The sequence below is a fragment of the Pipistrellus hanaki genome, assembly GCF_964339955.1.
Source record: "Pipistrellus hanaki genome assembly, chromosome: 12".
In the NCBI taxonomy this organism is placed as follows: Eukaryota; Metazoa; Chordata; class Mammalia; order Chiroptera; family Vespertilionidae; genus Pipistrellus; species Pipistrellus hanaki.
Genome location: NC_140514.1, coordinates 50,088,814 through 50,110,111, shown reverse-complemented (window position 1 = coordinate 50,110,111; position 21,298 = coordinate 50,088,814). Strand labels below are relative to the sequence as shown.

Here is a 21,298-nt window from a genome sequence, read left to right as displayed (position 1 = left end):
AAACCCCAACTGTATATTTATAATAGTAAATAATGATAATGTCCAATAGTACCTCGCTATTTATGTAGACTTTAATCCATTATATTAAGTCCTTTCTTGAATAAATAGAAATAAAGTTGTGGATTAAAAACATGTGTTGACCTGATATATTCATGTACACATACATTACATATATATATATATATATATATATATATATATATATATATATACATACACATATATATATGTATATATTAACACACACACACCCCACAAACACACAAATGTACACACACACACGTACACATATATGTTGAAAAGGAAGGATGCTCCCTGCATATTACAGTTTTAAAATAATGTTTGAAACATTTCATTTTTTCTGGTAAGTATAAATTGATGAAATGGAGAAATGAAATCTGGAAATGCATGCATCAAAATGTGAACACTAGTGAACTGGAGGAATTGAAACTACTAGAAGTGACAGTATCTTCTCCTTTTCTTATGTATATAGTTTCTGGTTTTACACTAGGATCATATATCCAATATATAAATATAGAGTAGAGAGAGGAAAGGAGAGGCAGAGAAACATCGATGAAAGCTGGGTCAGCTGCGTCCTGCCCACCCCTGAAAGGAACTGACCGCAAAACCTTGCCAAGTGCCCCCCTTCTGGGAACTGATCCGGAAACCTTTCAGTACAAGGGGAGATGCCCACCCAAATGGGCCCCATCAGTCGGGGCTACGCTAAATAGATATTTTAAAACTATACTTAGATTGATTTCAGGGAGAGCGAAGGTGAGATCAAAAAAATGCTGAGAGTGAATCATTCCTCGGCTGCCTCCTTCACGACACCCAATGATGATCCAGTCTGCAACCCAGGCCTGTGCCCTGACCTGGAATCAAACCAACTGTGAACGCCTGCCTGGTTCACAGGGGGACCCTCAACCACGGTGCGACACTGGCCAGACTCAATCATATCTTTCCAAACTTTCCCATGTGCCAATTTATATCTTCAAATGCTCTCATGAAGAGCAAAAATTACTTACTGGGCTGCATTCCACTTCACTCAGTGTGTAGCTTGAGTTGCCATTTGAGCAGCAACAACCACTAGGATAACTGTTAACAATATTGAAAACCACTGGGGATGGAAACAGCATTGCTTTGGTTGCAACAGGAATAATTCAAAACAACTCTCTCCACTCAACACTTTGTTAAACATTTTCCTTCCCCAATGAGCCCCGAATTTTACTCACCAGTCAAACTCGTCTTAGCAAGAGGCAATGGTTCCACCAGCTCGGGACGGTACGGAAACAGGCTACACAGCCCTGGTTCTACCAGAAGGGCCATGCTTCACTGTCACCACTGGAACAATCTATAATTAAAATTAAAACCATTATGTCAAAAACTTCTAAGCAGAAAAGGAAAAAGGAGTAGTAGGTGAGTATTTCCAAAGGAGGCATGCTGTGCAAGAGGGATCCACACAGTGCCATTGCCCAATCATCCAAAGCTCATCGTTCTCACGTGAACACTCTTGCTCTGACGGTAGACACATTTCCTTTCTTTCAGTTCCTACTTGCTTTCCACGGAAACCGGCTGGTCTCCACACAAAGCTAACACTGCTCAAGAGAAACCTAAATGTCTAAGTGAATTTTACCCTTTACTTAATTTGAATTAATGAAAGTATAAACTTGGAAAGTTATATGGGTGGCCATGCTGCTGTGGCTCACTGCTTGAGCTTCAAACCCTGAACCAGGAAGTCCCAGTTTCATTCCCAGTCAGGGCACATACCTGGGTTGCTGTCTAGGGGCTATGTGATCAATGAGGCTCTCTCATCATTGGTGTTACTCTCTCCCCCCACCCTCCTTTCTCTGCCTTCTGTTTCCCTTCCTCCCTCTGACATCAATAAACACGTAGATTTTCTTTCTTTTTTTTTAAGGTACATGTGTATAATATGGGCCCCATTAGATAGATTACTTCAAGATAACGAAACAGCCGGGACCGGTTTGGCTCAATGGATAGAGCGTAGGCTTGGGGACTGAAGGCACCCGGGTTCGATTCCGGTCAAGGGCATGTACCTTGGTTGCGGGCGCATCCCCCGTAGAGGGTGTGCAAGAGGCAGCTGATCGATGACTCTCACTCATCGATGTTTCTAACTCTCTATCTCACTCCCTTCCTCTCTGTACAAAATCAATAAAATGTATTAAAAAAAAAAAAAAAGATAAGGAAACAGATTTGAAAACAGTCATCCCTGAATCTCGGGACACCTTTCCTCCACATGTCCACAAAGAAGAAATGTATGGGACCATTAGTGTTCACAGCAGAAACAGGAAGCTCACTATCAGAAACTTCCCAACTGCCCTGTCCCTCTCCTCTTCCTGCTCCTCCTCTTCCTCCTTGTCCTGCTAATCCTCCTCCTCCTCCTGGGCTGAGGCACCTCGTTCAGGAGCACTTTCCTCCTAAAGGAACCCATGTCCCTTGCAATCTGGCCTGTTCTGGCCAAGGGTTCACGCAAGGGTCTCATAATTGATTTCAGAGACACTATTTTCCTCCCTGATAAAAAGCACAACAGCGAAGACAGAACTTTTTTTCTCCCTTGGATCCTGGGAGCTGTTGCTGCAGCCACTTTGTTGCCGGCAGCTTACCCTGCTATCACTGAGCAGCTGCATTCAACATTGGATCCACCTACCCATGGATTGGTTATTTTGTGAGAAAAACACATCCCTACTGTTACTTTCATCTGTATTCTGCTGCTTATAATTCTCAGCTTCAACACTGAATGGAATCCTGAAAACTCCCGAGGATAGAGAAGGCTGTAGCATTTCATGGTATAGCAAATAAATAAATAAATAAATGAATGAATGAATGAATAAATAAATAAATAAATAAATAAATAAAAAAAATATATAAAAAATAAAAAACCACAAAAACAAACTAACACACACACATACACACACACACACACACAAAACAAAACAAAACAAAGGAAAAAAAGAAACAGTATGGAAGCAGAGAGGAGGACAGAGGAAAGACCACAGATGCCTGAAAGAACACCAGTCTTCCAACGACTCCAGAGGGAAATGTTGGCACATGGAGCATGACAATGACACAGCTGGGCTGGGAGAGTGTGATGCCAATGAGGATCTCAAAAGTATGACTAGAGAAAAGGGATGAGGGGGAGACAAGAGTGGAAAGAAGATAAGGTCACATCATGGAGGGCCTGGACAGACACACTAAGGATTTTGAACTTAATTCTAAAGGCCATAGGAAGCCATGGTATGTTTCCATAAGGGTTATGATCACATTTACATTTTGAAAAGATCCTTTGGGCTGCCAAAAGAGAAAGGTTAGGGACCCAGCGATACTAGAGGTTGACAAGTCAGACACCAGAGGCACTGAGGCCAATGGGGTTAGTACTCTTGGTGCTAACCTTGATGGTTTCACACTAGAATGGTTGTATCAGGAATGTCAAGGTAGAAAGCTATCATGCTCATGGGACTTGACAGGTTATGTCTAGAAGTTATAATAAAGAAGTAAAAGAAGCCATATCTCTTCTCAGACCAAGAGACTCTAAGAACAAAGGAGAGAACTTACCAAAACCAAGATTTACTATAGTGGGGGGGAAAAGTGTGTGGACTCATTGTTCCGGGGCACAGACAGACACACATACAGAGAGAAAGTGAGAGAGAGGCTGAGAGAAGGAAAGGACATCAAGAATGAGAGAGAGTATGAGAGAAGTGACAGCACCTGACATACCATCCCCTGGGATCCACGCTATGTTGTTCAGAAGCCAGTTACTGTGCTCTCGGCGGACACACGAGGATGTCCCCACCAGGAGGCTGGACTCAATGAAATCCACTGTGAAGGCCCCTAACCCCTGGGCCCACATAAGACACTGGCTATGATGCTAAGTGTAAAAAGACACCACTGCGAGGTTTTAGGCCATGAGTGACAAGCTCTGAATTTCCTGTCATTTCAAACCTTAAAGGTGCAGACGTGAAAATGAGGCCCACATGAGCAGTGACTTCCCTGAGATCTCAGGCTGCACCTCAGGCCTGTTTTGTCCAGTGTCCCATGCTGTGTGCTACTCATTCTTGTCACATTTACACCTCTATGTTTGTGCATCAGATTTTGGGGACGCCAGCCCACAGCTGTTAGGGGCCTTGTCTCATCTACACCTGATGACTTCCTATGGAAATGGTGTCTAGCATCATCCTCATTGGGCAGCTCTGCAGACTGGGGGATGCCCTGAGAGGCACAGAGGCTTCCTCAGGGCACAGAACAAGTAAGGAAAAGGAGGTGTGAACACAGCTTTCTCTGCCAAGCCGGGGTCCCTCACACATTCCCAGAGAGCTGGGGAGAGGGCTGTGTTGGATAGTGGGTACTGATTAGTTTCCAGGTATGGAGATAACATGGGCCCGGAGGGTGAGGGATCAAGAGCCCATGGGGCCATTGGGTGGCTCTGATTGGAGGAAGGGGCACAGGTCGTGGAACCTTGAAGGGGTGACCTCACTTCCTTGCTGAGGGAAACTGGAACCATGGTAACCAGGTACCCACATTCTGGAGGCAACTGCCTTTGCAGCTCACTTGAGTGGAGAGGGTCAGGAGACAAGATGTCTCTGTGTTGCTTCCCATTCTCCCGAGGCTCAGGGCAGAAGAAAGCCCAGGCTGAGAGATGTTTCTCTTGGTGTAGAAACAGGCGCAAGCGCCACCACAGATACCCCTTGCCCTCTGGCAGGAGGCACCCACAGGTAACTGAGGGCAGCTGGGGCCAGGTCCATCCAGGCCAGGCACCAGCTGGAGTCACACCTAGGGAGCCCCATACCTCTTACCCCTCATCCCTGGGGTGTGTGTGTGTGTGTGTGTGTGTGTGTGTGTGTGTGTGTGTCTGTGTGTGTGTGTGTGTGTGTGTGTGTGTGTGTGTCGGGGATGGTGAGGGACAGCGTGCATGAGGGACTCACATCCTGTGCAGGAGCAGGTGGGTTGGTGTCAGAAGCCTGGAGGGTGTGTCATGTGAGTGCTGTGTTTGGAGACCTGCTACCCGCCTGTTAAAATGGTGTATGTGGTTGGTGGAGGGGAGGTGTGTATATTCAAGGGGTCTTCAACTTCACTCCCTGCCTGGAGAACTTTGCAGATGCCCCTCTCTGCCTGATCTGGGGAGCAGAGCGGGTGGCGGGCTTCTGTCCCACTGGCACTGGTCCGGTGCCTCCTGTTCTGGTAGCGGGCTCTGTCTTTGCAGAGCTCCAATGAGGACGGCATAGAGGAGCTGGCAGACGGGTTCACTTATGCCATCAACGGGTACAAAGGACAAGTGCGTCAGGCCAGGACAACCGTCCAGGGCCAAACGGAGGTGAGGGCTGGCCCACACCGAGGATCCTGAGGCGGCTGGGGTGGTACCAGAAGTCTGACTCAAACCAGGGGCCTCCAAGATCTCACAGACCCACTCCCAAAGAAACCTGTACCTTCAATCCACCCGACCAGGTCCCTGGGAGGGTAGAAAAGCAATCTTTCTTCATGTTTTGCTGGGATCCTAGAGGAGGCATTTGTTGATGGCTTTGCCTTATGCTCCTTTCAGTTGATTATCAACTCCCTTCCCCCAAGTAACCTGTGGCCTGGTCCCGGCTCCACTGTCCTTGTCGCCCTTTCCCAGGCCTTAAACATCCTCTCACTTGAGAGTGCTGTGTACTTTAAAAATAGAGGGTTGTGGGTAAGGGAGGGATTGAGGTCTTGAATACTTTTCTCCGCAACCATTCACCTCACAGAGGACGACAAACCATTGCGGTGAGGCCAGGTCAGGAGCTGTGGCCTAACCCAACTCCATATCATCCCAACAGGGGCACAGTTGTCATCAGTGATTCGGGCTTTCCCCGTTGCTAGACCTTGACACAAACCAATGGCTGCTAGCTCAGAGGGCTGCCAGGAACATCCTCCCTGGGTCCTGATGGACGAGGTCTGCCATGACACAGGACCGCAGACTGGGTGGGAGGTTCCTGAGGCCTCCTGGCTCAGTGCCCACTCTGTCTTTGCAGAGCTCCCAGGAGGACATCACTGAGGTGCTGGCCCAAGGACCCGACTACACCACCTACGCGGTCAGGGTGCAGGTGCACCAGGCTGACGAAACAGTCCAGTGCCTGTCAGAGGTGAGAGCCGGCCTCGAGGGTCTCCACACCCACAACCCCAAGAGGACCTGGCAGTGCCCAGACACACACTCAAATCTGCGGACTCCCCCTCAGGGACCGTCCTAGGACTCTCCCTAGACTCTCCCACAGCCCCATGACAAAGAAATCCGCACCCCCACTCCTCCCACCAGCTACATGGGAGGGTAGAAAGACACTCCTCACATATTTGTAGAAATATGAGAGAGAAAGAGAGATGTGGTTTGCCTTCACAGTAGACTCCATCAACTCGTGGGCATTTCGCTGATGTTGTTGTTTAAACTACCCCTGCCACTCAGTCCACAGTCCTTGCAGAACTTGGCCAATAGCAGATGTCCTTCCCACAGAAGATGCAGCCCTTCGGTGCTGTTGGACATGGGCCTGCTTCAGTTTGGCTGCCATATCAGCACTGCTGCCCAGAGCACTGAAGTGTGTTGGAATGGGCTGTGTTAGGCTGATCGGGCTGCCTTCACATAGGACCACTCTGGGTGGTGTCAGAAGCAGACATTCATTTTCTCACTATTCCGGAGGCTAGGAGTGAGACAGGAGGCTGTCAGCAGGGCTGGTTTCTCCTGAGGGGGTCTCGCCTCAGCTTGCAGATGGCCATCTTCTCCCTGTGTGTCACATGGACCCCCCTCTGCACTGCCATGTGTCCTCCCCTCCTCTTCCTAGGACACTGGTCACACTAGATTAAGACCCACAGCACTGAGTTCACTTCACCTTAATTGCATGCTTGAAGACGAACACTCAAATGCGGCCACATAGTGAAGTTCTAGGGGCTGCAAATTCATGGGATTAGGGGACCCAGTTCAGACCACAGTACATGTAGTATCCACAGCTGGAGATGGACACCCACTGCTGGAAGAAGGACGTGCACATGGAAACTTTTCATGGCTGCAGGTGGATTCCAAATCCAAAGGGCTGAAGCAGGGACATAGACAAAAGCAGTTTCTGATGATTGCCCCTGCCTTGCTCCCAGCCTGGCCCGGGGATTTCTCACTCATTGAAATTTTCACCTGTCCTGTCCGATGCCAGGTTGTCCAACTCTATCACAGTGTTCCTTCATTGGCAATTGCCTCATGGGTACTTTGAGTCACCTGTTCCCCTGTCAGCCACCACATAGATTTTCTCCTTCCCGAGTCCTCTGCTCAGATTACTGCCTGGTGATCACCTTTCTCCAGTCTGCAGTCTTCAAGCATTTGCCACCTTGCGGAATCTGGGGTCTCCACAATGAGGTTCTCAAGAATGCCCTTTAGTGTAAAAGGATGAAACGTAACTTTCTCCTTTGAAGTCAATGGTTTCCATAGGCCATGTCTAGCGTGTACACGGTTCCCACGCTGGGGAGCGACAAGGCTCCCACACCCTTTCCACCCAAGTCAGGAACAGATAATCGTCCATTACCTGAGAGGGAATGATGTCATGTAGGACAGGTCCCAGTTCTGATCTGCATGCCCTTCACCAGACTTTTGATATCCTTAAGCCTCTGTGTTCTCAGCTCTATAAGGGGAGGTTTCTAGAGGACTCGCAGGGCCCATGCTCTTCATATAGACTAGACCTACAGGAAGGTTTGCTGTTCTTTTTTTTCCTAAGAAAGAAAATGTGGGTGGAGGAGGGGGAAGCTGCCTAGAAGGTGACATTTGTATGAACATGCACAGAACTTAAGTGGCACTTTGAAGACCTAGAACGTCCTTCAGCCTGGGCGCTCCTGTCCCTCCTCTTGCACACGTCCCTGTGTGGCTGGGACCTCCCGAATGAGCTCCAGACCTCAATCCTTGTGGGATTCTGGGCCATGTCGCTGACTCGATGTCCTCACTTGTCCCTCCCAGGGCGCAGCTGAGGTAACTGGTAACCTACCTGAGTCCTGCTGGATGCAGGACCTCCGTGAAGGCACCTTAGAGCAAGTGGCCACATCCATGGTACCAGCTCTCCTGGGGGGAAACGTCCCCCGGGTCTCCACTCTGGCCTTCTGCAGAGCCCAACAGTTCCTGGAGGAGCTGTTAGCTAGGTGAGCTCACACTCGTGACTCTGCCCTCTGCAAGCTGTGCGTCTTGAAAATGTCACCACATCTTTCTCAGTCTAAGTATGCTCCTCTGAAAGGTGGGGTGGTGAGGGATAAGCCTCATAGCACTGCTGTGGAGAAAAGCCATGGCAGGTCCTACCTGCTCCCTGGCTCTTTAGACAGGGTTGCCGGATGTGTGCCGGTGGTTTGTGGCAATGATTTCACTCTGTCCCTTGGAAAGAACTCTGACTCACCCAGCGGTGGCCTGTGGCATCACAGTTGGGAAAAACATGGAAAGCAGCCTGTCAGTCAGTAGGAGATTTCACCTAGCTGGTCCTCAGCCTTGGTGTAGCCACATGGGGGATCTCGGGCCGGTAGCAGGGGCCCCAAGCCCACTCAGGTGGATGGGATGGTGCTGGTTGGAGTTTATTTCCTCAACAATGTGTATGAAGCTCCTACTGCAGGCAAGCAGGTTTGGAGACGCTTAGCCCGACTCAAGGAATGAAGCAGACACAACCCCTGGGCCTCAGTTCTAGGCAGTGGGTCCCGCAGTCACGCTGTCCATCATTCACAGGTCCTGTCCACCGTCCATCAGAGCTGATGCCGTCAAGGTGCTTTCGACATCTGCAGGCACACCTCCTCCTAAGGACCAGGGTGACACACCGCAGGACCAAGTCATAAAGTGAGTGGTCTCTGCGTCCAGAAGGAGGTCCCCCTGTGTCAGCAGAGTGGGGACTGTGAGTTGGGGGAATTGCCTGGCAGAACCCTGATCTTATACACCTTCTGATTCCCATGAAAGGCCTGAACTCTGCTGGCTTCTATTCCAGAGGGACAGGAGTAAAAGAGGACAGAGGATGGGGTCCCTGGTCTTGTAGACACAGAGAGGACGCTGGGCTGAGTTGTGCCTCAGAGTCTCCTTCCCCCCAAGAACCATAGTCCTCTGCCTGCCCCTCTCTCCATCCACCTCCACTGACCACCATGGACGGCTCAGAACAGGATGGTGGTGAGCAGGCAGCTCAGGAGTCTGTCTCAGTCCTCAGCCCAGATGCCCATGGGCATGGAGGGCTGGGGTGGGCAGTGTACAGGACATTCAGGAGAGCTGCCAGTGGGAAGAAGAGTCTCCCACAGACTCCACGTTAAACCTGCTGGATCCCACAACTGCTACAAACAGAACAGCCACATAGGGGCTGGGTTTGGCGTGGGGCTGTGCCCTGGATATGAGGGGGACTGAACAGAAGCTCTGTCCCAAACAAGAGTGCCATGGGAGGGTAGAGTAGAAGGAAAGACCAGAACTCTGACTTGACTGCCCACCTGCCTCTCCCCAGGGTCATTGCTTCGATGGTCGGGACCTGGCTGGACCAGGTCCAGGGTTTTGGGCAGCACCTTCCTTCTGCCTTGTTGGAGGTAGAGCAGGCCTTGGTGCCCATCAAGTCCCCTGCATCACACCTGTTGGGCCAAACCCAAAATCTAGAGCTGGAGCATCTTGAGCCCACCGAGGCAACTCAGGAAGGTGAGAGGGACTGATAACCTGGGCACATAACCTGGGGAGGACAGGCGTATGGGCTGGAGTTCCCTTAAAGGCGCTGGCATCTTTCAGTGGAAAGTAACGGGAAAGCCAGGTGTGTGAGAAAATATCTCTCTCTCTCTGTCTCTCTCTCTCTCTCTCTCTCTCTCTCTCCCTATCTCTCCCTATCTCTCTCTCCCTCTCTATCTCTTGCTCCAGGTCTAAACGAAGAGCTCCAGAGCTCTCCAGAGCCAGAGGAAGGGGCTGCTCAGGGGCCAGAGTCTGGTCCAGCCATTCGCACTACCATGGCGTGGCCTGGCCTGAGGCAGTACATCAGGCCATTAAGGAGACAGGTGCTGACTGTGCTGGAAGCCTTCTCTGCTGCTGTCATGACAGTTCTAGGCGATTATCTTTAATAACTAAGAGGAATAAACCCCAACTGTATATTTATAATAGTAAATAATGATAATGTCCAATAGTACCTCGCTATTTATGTAGACTTTAATCCATTATATTAAGTCCTTTCTTGAATAAATAGAAATAAAGTTGTGGATTGAAAACATGTGTTGACCTGATATATTCATGTACACATACATTACATATATATATATATATATATATATATATATATATATATATGTATATATTAACACACACACACCCCACAAACACACAAATGTACACACACACACGTACACATATATGTTGAAAAGGAAGGATGCTCCCTGCATATTACAGTTTTAAAATAATGTTTGAAACATTTCATTTTTTCTGGTAAGTATAAATTGATGAAATGGAGAAATGAAATCTGGAAATGCATGCATCAAAATGTGAACACTAGTGAACTGGAGGAATTGAAACTACTAGAAGTGACAGTATCTTCTCCTTTTCTTATGTATATAGTTTCTGGTTTTACACTAGGATCATATATCCAATATATAAATATAGAGTAGAGAGAGGAAAGGAGAGGCAGAGAAACATCGATGAAAGCTGGGTCAGCTGCGTCCTGCCCACCCCTGAAAGGAACTGACCGCAAAACCTTGCCAAGTGCCCCCCTTCTGGGAACTGATCCGGAAACCTTTCAGTACAAGGGGAGATGCCCACCCAAATGGGCCCCATCAGTCGGGGCTACGCTAAATAGATATTTTAAAACTATACTTAGATTGATTTCAGGGAGAGCGAAGGTGAGATCAAAAAAATGCTGAGAATCTATAAGTTCAATGCACTCCCCATTAAAATACCAACGGCATATTTCACTGACCTAGAAAGAACTCTCCAAAAGTTCATTTGGAACAATAAAAGACCCCGAATAGCCACAGCAATCCTGAGAAAGAAGAGTAAAGTAGGAGGTATCTCAATACCAGACTTCAAACTGTATTACAAAGCCACTGTTCTCAAAACAGCCTGGTACTGGCACAAAAACAGACATATAGATCAATGGAATCAAATCGAGAACCCAGATATCAACCCAAATCACTATGCTCAATTAATATTTGACAAAGGAGGCACTAATATACAATGGAGTCAAGACAGTCTCTTCAATAAATGGTGTTGGGAAAATTGGACAGATACATGCAAAAGAATGAAACTAGATCACCAACTTACACCATACACAAAAATAAACTCAAAATGGATACAGGACTTAAACATCAGACGGGAAACCATAAAAATACTTGAAGCATCCACAGGCAACAAAATCTCAGACGTATGCCAAAAAAACTTCTTCACTGATACTACCCCTAGTGCAATGGAAGCTAAAGAGAAAATAAACAAATGGGACTACATCAAAATAAAAAGCTTTTTTACAGCAAAAGAAACCATCAACAAAACAACAAGAAAGCCCACTGTGTGGGAGAACATATTTGCAAATGTTACCACTGATAAAGGTTTAATCTCCAACATCTACAAACAGCTTATACAACTAAATAAAAGGAAGATGAATGATCCAATTAAAAAATGGGCAATGGACCTAAATAGAATATTTTCAAAAGAAGACAGAAGGAAGGCCAAAAAGCACATGAAAACATGCTCAAAGTCACTAATTATCCGAGAGATGCAAATCAAAACAACAATGCGGTACCATCTCACACCTGTCAGAATGGCCAACATCAACAAATCAACAAACGACAAGTGTTGGCGAGGTTGCGGAGAAAAAGGAACCCTCGCGCACTGCTGGTGGGAATGTAGACTGGTGCAACCACTGTGGAGAACAGTGTGGAGTTTCCTCAAAAAACTGAAAATGGAACTCCCATTTGACCCAGTAATCCCACTTCTAGGAATATATCCCAAGAAACTTGAAACACCAATCAGAAAGGATATATGCACCCCTATGTTCATAGCAGCACAATCTACAATAGCCAGAATTTGGAAACAGCCTAAGTGTCCGTCAGCAGATGATTGGATCCAAAAACTATGGTACATCTACACAATGGAATACTATGCTGCCATAAAAAAGAAGGATTTCTCATCATTTGCAGCATCCTGGATGGAATTGGAGAACATCATGCTGAGTGAAATAAGCCAATCAATGAAAGAGAAACACCACATGACCTCACTCATTTGTGGATAATAAAGAACATTATAAACTGGTGAACCATAAGATAGATATAGAGACAGTATATCAACAAGTAGACTGTCAAGTTACAGTGGGGACGGGAGGAAGATCTGGGGGAGATAATAGATCAACCGAAGGACTTGTATACATGCATATAAGTGCAACCAATGGACACAAAACTCTGGGGAGGGAGGGGATGTGTGGGAGGGAGGGAGGGGGTAAAAAAAAAATCAATAAAATATATTAAAAAAAAAAAATAAGTGAAACAAAAAAAAAAAAAAAAAAAATGCTGAGAGTGAATCATTCCTCGGCTGCCTCCTTCACGACACCCAATGATGATCCAGTCTGCAACCCAGGCCTGTGCCCTGACCTGGAATCAAACCAACTGTGAACGCCTGCCTGGTTCACAGGGGGACCCTCAACCACGGTGCGACACTGGCCAGACTCAATCATATCTTTCCAAACTTTCCCATGTGCCAATTTATATCTTCAAATGCTCTCATGAAGAGCAAAAATTACTTACTGGGCTGCATTCCACTTCACTCAGTGTGTAGCTTGAGTTGCCATTTGAGCAGCAACAACCACTAGGATAACTGTTAACAATATTGAAAACCACTGGGGATGGAAACAGCATTGCTTTGGTTGCAACAGGAATAATTCAAAACAACTCTCTCCACTCAACACTTTGTTAAACATTTTCCTTCCCCAATGAGCCCCGAATTTTACTCACCAGTCAAACTCGTCTTAGCAAGAGGCAATGGTTCCACCAGCTCGGGACGGTACGGAAACAGGCTACACAGCCCTGGTTCTACCAGAAGGGCCATGCTTCACTGTCACCACTGGAACAATCTATAATTAAAATTAAAACCATTATGTCAAAAACTTCTAAGCAGAAAAGGAAAAAGGAGTAGTAGGTGAGTATTTCCAAAGGAGGCATGCTGTGCAAGAGGGATCCACACAGTGCCATTGCCCAATCATCCAAAGCTCATCGTTCTCACGTGAACACTCTTGCTCTGACGGTAGACACATTTCCTTTCTTTCAGTTCCTACTTGCTTTCCACGGAAACCGGCTGGTCTCCACACAAAGCTAACACTGCTCAAGAGAAACCTAAATGTCTAAGTGAATTTTACCCTTTACTTAATTTGAATTAATGAAAGTATAAACTTGGAAAGTTATATGGGTGGCCATGCTGCTGTGGCTCACTGCTTGAGCTTCAAACCCTGAACCAGGAAGTCCCAGTTTCATTCCCAGTCAGGGCACATACCTGGGTTGCTGTCTAGGGGCTATGTGATCAATGAGGCTCTCTCATCATTGGTGTTACTCTCTCCCCCCACCCTCCTTTCTCTGCCTTCTGTTTCCCTTCCTCCCTCTGACATCAATAAACACGTAGATTTTCTTTCTTTTTTTTTAAGGTACATGTGTATAATATGGGCCCCATTAGATAGATTACTTCAAGATAACGAAACAGCCGGGACCGGTTTGGCTCAATGGATAGAGCGTAGGCTTGGGGACTGAAGGCACCCGGGTTCGATTCCGGTCAAGGGCATGTACCTTGGTTGCGGGCGCATCCCCCGTAGAGGGTGTGCAAGAGGCAGCTGATCGATGACTCTCACTCATCGATGTTTCTAACTCTCTATCTCACTCCCTTCCTCTCTGTACAAAATCAATAAAATATATTAAAAAAAAAAAAAAGATAAGGAAACAGATTTGAAAACAGTCATCCCTGAATCTCGGGACACCTTTCCTCCACATGTCCACAAAGAAGAAATGTATGGGACCATTAGTGTTCACAGCAGAAACAGGAAGCTCACTATCAGAAACTTCCCAACTGCCCTGTCCCTCTCCTCTTCCTGCTCCTCCTCTTCCTCCTTGTCCTGCTAATCCTCCTCCTCCTCCTGGGCTGAGGCACCTCGTTCAGGAGCACTTTCCTCCTAAAGGAACCCATGTCCCTTGCAATCTGGCCTGTTCTGGCCAAGGGTTCACGCAAGGGTCTCATAATTGATTTCAGAGACACTATTTTCCTCCCTGATAAAAAGCACAACAGCGAAGACAGAACTTTTTTTCTCCCTTGGATCCTGGGAGCTGTTGCTGCAGCCACTTTGTTGCCGGCAGCTTACCCTGCTATCACTGAGCAGCTGCATTCAACATTGGATCCACCTACCCATGGATTGGTTATTTTGTGAGAAAAACACATCCCTACTGTTACTTTCATCTGTATTCTGCTGCTTATAATTCTCAGCTTCAACACTGAATGGAATCCTGAAAACTCCCGAGGATAGAGAAGGCTGTAGCATTTCATGGTATAGCAAATAAATAAATAAATAAATAAATAAATAAATAAATAAATAAATAAATATAAAAAATAAAAAACCACAAAAACAAACTAACACACACACATACACACACACACACACACAAAACAAAACAAAACAAAGGAAAAAAAGAAACAGTATGGAAGCAGAGAGGAGGACAGAGGAAAGACCACAGATGCCTGAAAGAACACCAGTCTTCCAACGACTCCAGAGGGAAACGTTGGCACATGGAGCATGACAATGACACAGCTGGGCTGGGAGAGTGTGATGCCAATGAGGATCTCAAAAGTATGACTAGAGAAAAGGGATGAGGGGGAGACAAGAGTGGAAAGAAGATAAGGTCACATCATGGAGGGCCTGGACAGACACACTAAGGATTTTGGACTTAATTCTAAAGGCCATAGGAAGCCATGGTATGTTTCCATAAGGGTTATGATCACATTTACATTTTGAAAAGATCCTTTGGGCTGCCAAAAGAGAAAGGTTAGGGACCCAGCGATACTAGAGGTTGACAAGTCAGACACCAGAGGCACTGAGGCCAATGGGGTTAGTACTCTTGGTGCTAACCTTGATGGTTTCACACTAGAATGGTTGTATCAGGAATGTCAAGGTAGAAAGCTATCATGCTCATGGGACTTGACAGGTTATGTCTAGAAGTTATAATAAAGAAGTAAAAGAAGCCATATCTCTTCTCAGACCAAGAGACTCTAAGAACAAAGGAGAGAACTTACCAAAACCAAGATTTACTATAGTGGGGGGGAAAAGTGTGTGGACTCATTGTTCCGGGGCACAGACAGACACACATACAGAGAGAAAGTGAGAGAGAGGCTGAGAGAAGGAAAGGACATCAAGAATGAGAGAGAGTATGAGAGAAGTGACAGCACCTGACATACCATCCCCTGGGATCCACGCTATGTTGTTCAGAAGCCAGTTACTGTGCTCTCGGCGGACACACGAGGATGTCCCCACCAGGAGGCTGGACTCAATGAAAGCCACTGTGAAGGCCCCTAACCCCTGGGCCCACATAAGACACTGGCTATGATGCTAAGTGTAAAAAGACACCACTGCGAGGTTTTAGGCCATGAGTGACAAGCTCTGAATTTCCTGTCATTTCAAACCTTAAAGGTGCAGACGTGAAAATGAGGCCCACATGAGCAGTGACTTCCCTGAGATCTCAGGCTGCACCTCAGGCCTGTTTTGTCCAGTGTCCCATGCTGTGTGCTACTCATTCTTGTCACATTTACACCTCTATGTTTGTGCATCAGATTTTGGGGACGCCAGCCCACAGCTGTTAGGGGCCTTGTCTCATCTACACCTGATGACTTCCTATGGAGATGGTGTCTAGCATCATCCTCATTGGGCAGCTCTGCAGACTGGGGGATGCCCTGAGAGGCACAGAGGCTTCCTCAGGGCACAGAACAAGTAAGGAAAAGGAGGTGTGAACACAGCTTTCTCTGCCAAGCCGGGGTCCCTCACACATTCCCAGAGAGCTGGGGAGAGGGCTGTGTTGGATAGTGGGTACTGATTAGTTTCCAGGTATGGAGATAACATGGGCCCGGAGGGTGAGGGATCAAGAGCCCATGGGGCCACTGGGTGGCTCTGATTGGAGGAAGGGGCACAGGTCGTGGAACCTTGAAGGGGTGACCTCACTTCCTTGCTGAGGGAAACTGGAACCATGGTAACCAGGTACCCACATTCTGGAGGCAACTGCCTTTGCAGCTCACTTGAGTGGAGAGGGTCAGGAGACAAGATGTCTCTGTGTTGCTTCCCATTCTCCCGAGGCTCAGGGCAGAAGAAAGCCCAGGCTGAGAGATGTTTCTCTTGGTGTAGAAACAGGCGCAAGCGCCACCACAGATACCCCTTGCCCTCTGGCAGGAGGCACCCACAGGTAACTGAGGGCAGCTGGGGCCAGGTCCATCCAGGCCAGGCACCAGCTGGAGTCACACCTAGGGAGCCCCATACCTCTTACCCCTCATCCCTGGGGTGTGTGTGTGTGTGTGTGTGTGTGTGTGTCTGTGTGTGTGTGTGTGTGTGTGTGTGTGTGTGTCGGGGATGGTGAGGGACAGCGTGCATGAGGGACTCACATCCTGTGCAGGAGCAGGTGGGTTGGTGTCAGAAGCCTGGAGGGTGTGTCATGTGAGTGCTGTGTTTGGAGACCTGCTACCCGCCTGTTAAAATGGTGTATGTGGTTGGTGGAGGGGAGGTGTGTATATTCAAGGGGTCTTCAACTTCACTCCCTGCCTGGAGAACTTTGCAGATGCCCCTCTCTGCCTGATCTGGGGAGCAGAGCGGGTGGCGGGCTTCTGTCCCACTGGCACTGGTCCGGTGCCTCCTGTTCTGGTAGCGGGCTCTGTCTTTGCAGAGCTCCAATGAGGACGGCATAGAGGAGCTGGCAGACGGGTTCACTTATGCCATCAACGGGTACAAAGGACAAGTGCGTCAGGCCAGGACAACCGTCCAGGGCCAAACGGAGGTGAGGGCTGGCCCACACCGAGGATCCTGAGGCGGCTGGGGTGGTACCAGAAGTCTGACTCAAACCAGGGGCCTCCAAGATCTCACAGACCCACTCCCAAAGAAACCTGTACCTTCAATCCCGCCGACCCGGTCCCTGGGAGGGTAGAAAAGCAATCTTTCTTCATGTTTTGCTGGGATCATAGAGGAGGCATTTGTTGATGGCTTTGCCTTATGCTCCTTTCAGTTGATTATCAACTCCCTTCCCCCAAGTAACCTGTGGCCTGGTCCCGGCTCCACTGTCCTTGTCGCCCTTTCCCAGGCCTTAAACATCATCCCACTTGAGAGTGCTGTGTACTTTAAAAATAGAGGGTTGTGGGTAAGGGAGGGATTGAGGTCTTGAATACTTTTCTCCGCAACCATTCACCTCACAGAGGACGACAAACCATTGCGGTGAGGCCAGGTCAGGAGCTGTGGCCTAACCCAACTCCATATCATCCCAACAGGGGCACAGTTGTCATCAGTGATTCGGGCTTTCCCCGTTGCTAGACCTTGACACAAACCAATGGCTGCTAGCTCAGAGGGCTGCCAGGAACATCCTCCCTGGGTCCTGATGGACGAGGTCTGCCATGACACAGGACCGCAGACTGGGTGGGAGGTTCCTGAGGCCTCCTGGCTCAGTGCCCACTCTGTCTTTGCAGAGCTCCCAGGAGGACATCACTGAGGTGCTGGCCCAAGGACCCGACTACACCACCTACGCGGTCAGGGTGCAGGTGCACCAGGCTAACGACACAGTCCAGTGCCTGTCAAAGGTGAGAGCCGGCCTCGAGGGTCTCCACACCCACAACCCCAAGAGGACCTGGCAGTGCCCAGACACACACTCAAATCTGCGGACTCCCCCTCAGGGACCGTCCTAGGACTCTCCCTAGACTCTCCCACAGCCCCATGACAAAGAAATCCGCACCCCCACTCCGCCCTCCATCTACATGGGAGGGTAGAAAGACACTCCTCACATATTTGTAGAAATATGAGAGAGAAAGAGAGATGTGGTTTGCCTTCACAGTAGACTCCATCAACTCGTGGGCATTTCGCTGATGTTGTTGTTTAAACTACCCCTGCCACTAAGTCCACGGTCCTTGCAGAACTTGGCCAATAGCAGATGTCCTTCCCACAGAAGATGCAGCCCTTCGGTGCTGTTGGACATGGGCCTGCTTCAGTTTGGCTGCCATATCAGCACTGCTGCCCAGAGCACTGAAGTGTGTTGGAATGGGCTGTGTTAGGCTGATCGGGCTGCCTTCACATAGGACCACTCTGGGTGGTGTCAGAAGCAGACATTCATTTTCTCACTATTCCGGAGGCTAGGAGTGAGACAGGAGGCTGTCAGCAGGGCTGGTTTCTCCTGAGGGGCTCTCGCCTCAGCTTGCAGATGGCCATCTTCTCCCTGTGTGTCACATGGACCCCCCTCTGCACTGCCATGTGTCCTCCCCTCCTCTTCCTCGGACACTGGTCACACTAGATTAAGACCCACAGCACTGAGTTCACTTCACCTTAATTGCATGCTTGAAGACAAACACTCAAATGCGGCCACATAGTGAAGTTCTAGGGGCTGCAAATTCATGGGATTAGGGGACCCAGTTCAGACCACAGTACATGTAGTATCCACAGCTGGAGATGGACACCCACTGCTGGAAGAAGGACGTGCACATGGAAACTTTTCATGGCTGCAGGTGGATTCCAAATCCAAAGGGCTGAAGCAGGGACATAGCCAAAAGCAGTTTCTGATGATTGCCCCTGCCTTGCTCCCAGCCTGGCCCGGGGATTTCTCACTCATTGAAATTTTCACCTGTCCTGTCCGATGCCAGGTTGTCCAACTCTATCACAGTGTTCCTTCATTGGCAATTGCCTCATGGGTACTTTGAGTCACCTGTTCCCCTGTCAGCCACCACATAGATTTTCTCCTTCCCGAGTCCTCTGCTCAGATTACTGCCTGGTGATCACCTTTCTCCAGTCTGCAGTCTTCAAGCATTTGCCACCTTGCAGAATCTGGGATCTCCACAATGAGGTTCTCAAGAATGCCCTTTAGTGTAAAAGGATGAAACGTAACTTTCTCCTTTGAAGTCAATGGTTTCCATAGGCCATGTCTAGCGTGTACACGGTTCCCACGCTGGGGAGCGACAAGGCTCCCACACCCTTTCCACCCAAGTCAGGAACAGATAATCGTCCATTACCTGAGAGGGAATGATGTCATGTAGGACAGGTCCCAGTTCTGATCTGCATGCCCTTCACCAGACTTTTGATATCCTTAAGCCTCTGTGTTCTCAGCTCTATAAGGGGAGGTTTCTAGAGGACTCGCAGGGCCCATGCTCTTCATATAGACTAGACCTACAGGAAGGTTTGCTGTTCTTTTTTTTCCTAAGAAAGAAAATGTGGGTGGAGGAGGGGGAAGCTGCCTAGAAGGTGACATTTGTATGAACATGCACAGAACTTAAGTGGCACTTTGAAGACCTAGAACGTCCTTCAGCCTGGGCGCTCCTGTCCCTCCTCTTGCACACGTCCCTGTGTGGCTGGGACCTCCCGAATGAGCTCCAGACCTCAATCCTTGTGGGATTCTGGGCCATGTCGCTGACTCGATGTCCTCACTTGTCCCTCCCAGGGCGCAGCTGAGGTAACTGGTAACCTACCTGAGTCCTGCTGGATGCAGGACCTCCGTGAAGGCACCTTAGAGCAAGTGGCCACATCCATGGTACCAGCTCTCCTGGGGGGAAACGTCCCCCGGGTCTCCACTCTGGCCTTCTGCAGAGCCCAACAGTTCCTGGAGGAGCTGTTAGCTAGGTGAGCTCACACTCGTGACTCTGCCCTCTGCAAGCTGTGCGTCTTGAAAATGTCACCACATCTTTCTCAGTCTAAGTATGCTCCTCTGAAAGGTGGGGTGGTGAGGGATAAGCCTCATAGCACTGCTGTGGAGAAAAGCCATGGCAGGTCCTACCTGCTCCCTGGCTCTTCAGACAGGGTTGCCGGATGTGTGCCGGTGGTTTGTGGCAATGATTTCACTCTGTCCCTTGGAAAGAACTCTGACTCACCCAGCGGTGGCCTGTGGCATCACAGTTGGGAAAAACATGGAAAGCAGCCTGTCAGTCAGTAGGAGATTTCACCTAGCTGGTCCTCAGCCTTGGTGTAGCCACATGGGGGATCTCGGGCCGGTAGCAGGGGCCCCAAGCCCACTCAGGTGGATGGGATGGTGCTGGTTGGAGTTTATTTCCTCAACAATGTGTATGAAGCTCCTACTGCAGGCAAGCAGGTTTGGAGACGCTTAGCCCGACTCAAGGAATGAAGCAGACACAACCCCTGGGCCTCAGTTCTAGGCAGTGGGTCCCGCAGTCACGCTGTCCATCATTCACAGGTCCTGTCCACCGTCCATCAGAGCTGATGCCGTCAAGGTGCTTTCGACATCTGCAGGCACACCTCCTCATAAGGACCAGGGTGACACACCGCAGGACCAAGTCATAAAGTGAGTGGTCTCTGCGTCCAGAAGGAGGTCCCCCTGTGTCAGCAGAGTGGGGACTGTGAGTTGGGGGAATTGCCTGGCAGAACCCTGATCTTATACACCTTCTGATTCCCATGAAAGGCCTGAACTCTGCTGGCTTCTATTGCAGAAGGACAGGAGTCAAAGAGGACAGAGGATGGGGTCCCTGGTCTTGTAGACACAGAGAGGACGCTGGGCTGAGTTGTGCCTCAGAGTCTCCTTCCCCCCAAGAACCATAGTCCTCTGCCTGCCCCTCTCTCCATCCACCTCCACTGACCACCGTGGACGGCTCAGAACAGGATGGTGGTGAGCAGGCAGCTCAGGAGTCTGTCTCAGTCCTCAGCCCAAATGCCCATGGGCATGGAGGGCTGGGGTGGGCAGTGTACAGGACATTCAGGAGAGCTGCCAGTGGGAAGAAGAGTCTCACACAGACTCCACGTTAAACCTGCTGGATCCCACAACTGCTACAAACAGAACAGCCACATAGGGGCTGGGTTTGGCGTGGGGCTGTGCCCTGGATATGAGGGGGACTGAACAGAAGCTCTGTCCCAAACAAGAGTGCCATGGGAGGGTAGAGTAGAAGGAAAGACCAGAACTCTGACTTGACTGCCCACCTGCCTCTCCCCAGGGTCATTGCTTCGATGGTCGGGACCTGGCTGGACCAGGTCCAGGGTTTTGGGCAGCACCTTCCTTCTGCCTTGTTGGAGGTAGAGCAGGCCTTGGTGCCCATCAAGTCCCCTGCATCACACCTGTTGGGCCAAACCCAAAATCTAGAGCTGGAGCATCTTGAGCCCACCGAGGCAACTCAGGAAGGTGAGGGGGA

General features: G+C 49.0%; 1 long non-coding RNA gene across 1 annotated transcript in view; it reads right to left on the bottom strand.

The window, feature by feature from the left end:
• The window catches only part of LOC311631441, a 47,239-nt gene that overhangs the window by 8,808 nt on the left and 17,133 nt on the right, over window positions 1-21,298 (bottom strand). Inside the window, exons 6-7 of the long non-coding RNA XR_014796587.1 lie at window positions 12,919-13,037; window positions 1,233-1,351 (exon numbers count right to left, since the gene is read on the bottom strand). This is a non-coding gene — a long non-coding RNA (uncharacterized lncRNA). The remainder of the gene's footprint in view (window positions 1-1,232; window positions 1,352-12,918; window positions 13,038-21,298) is intronic.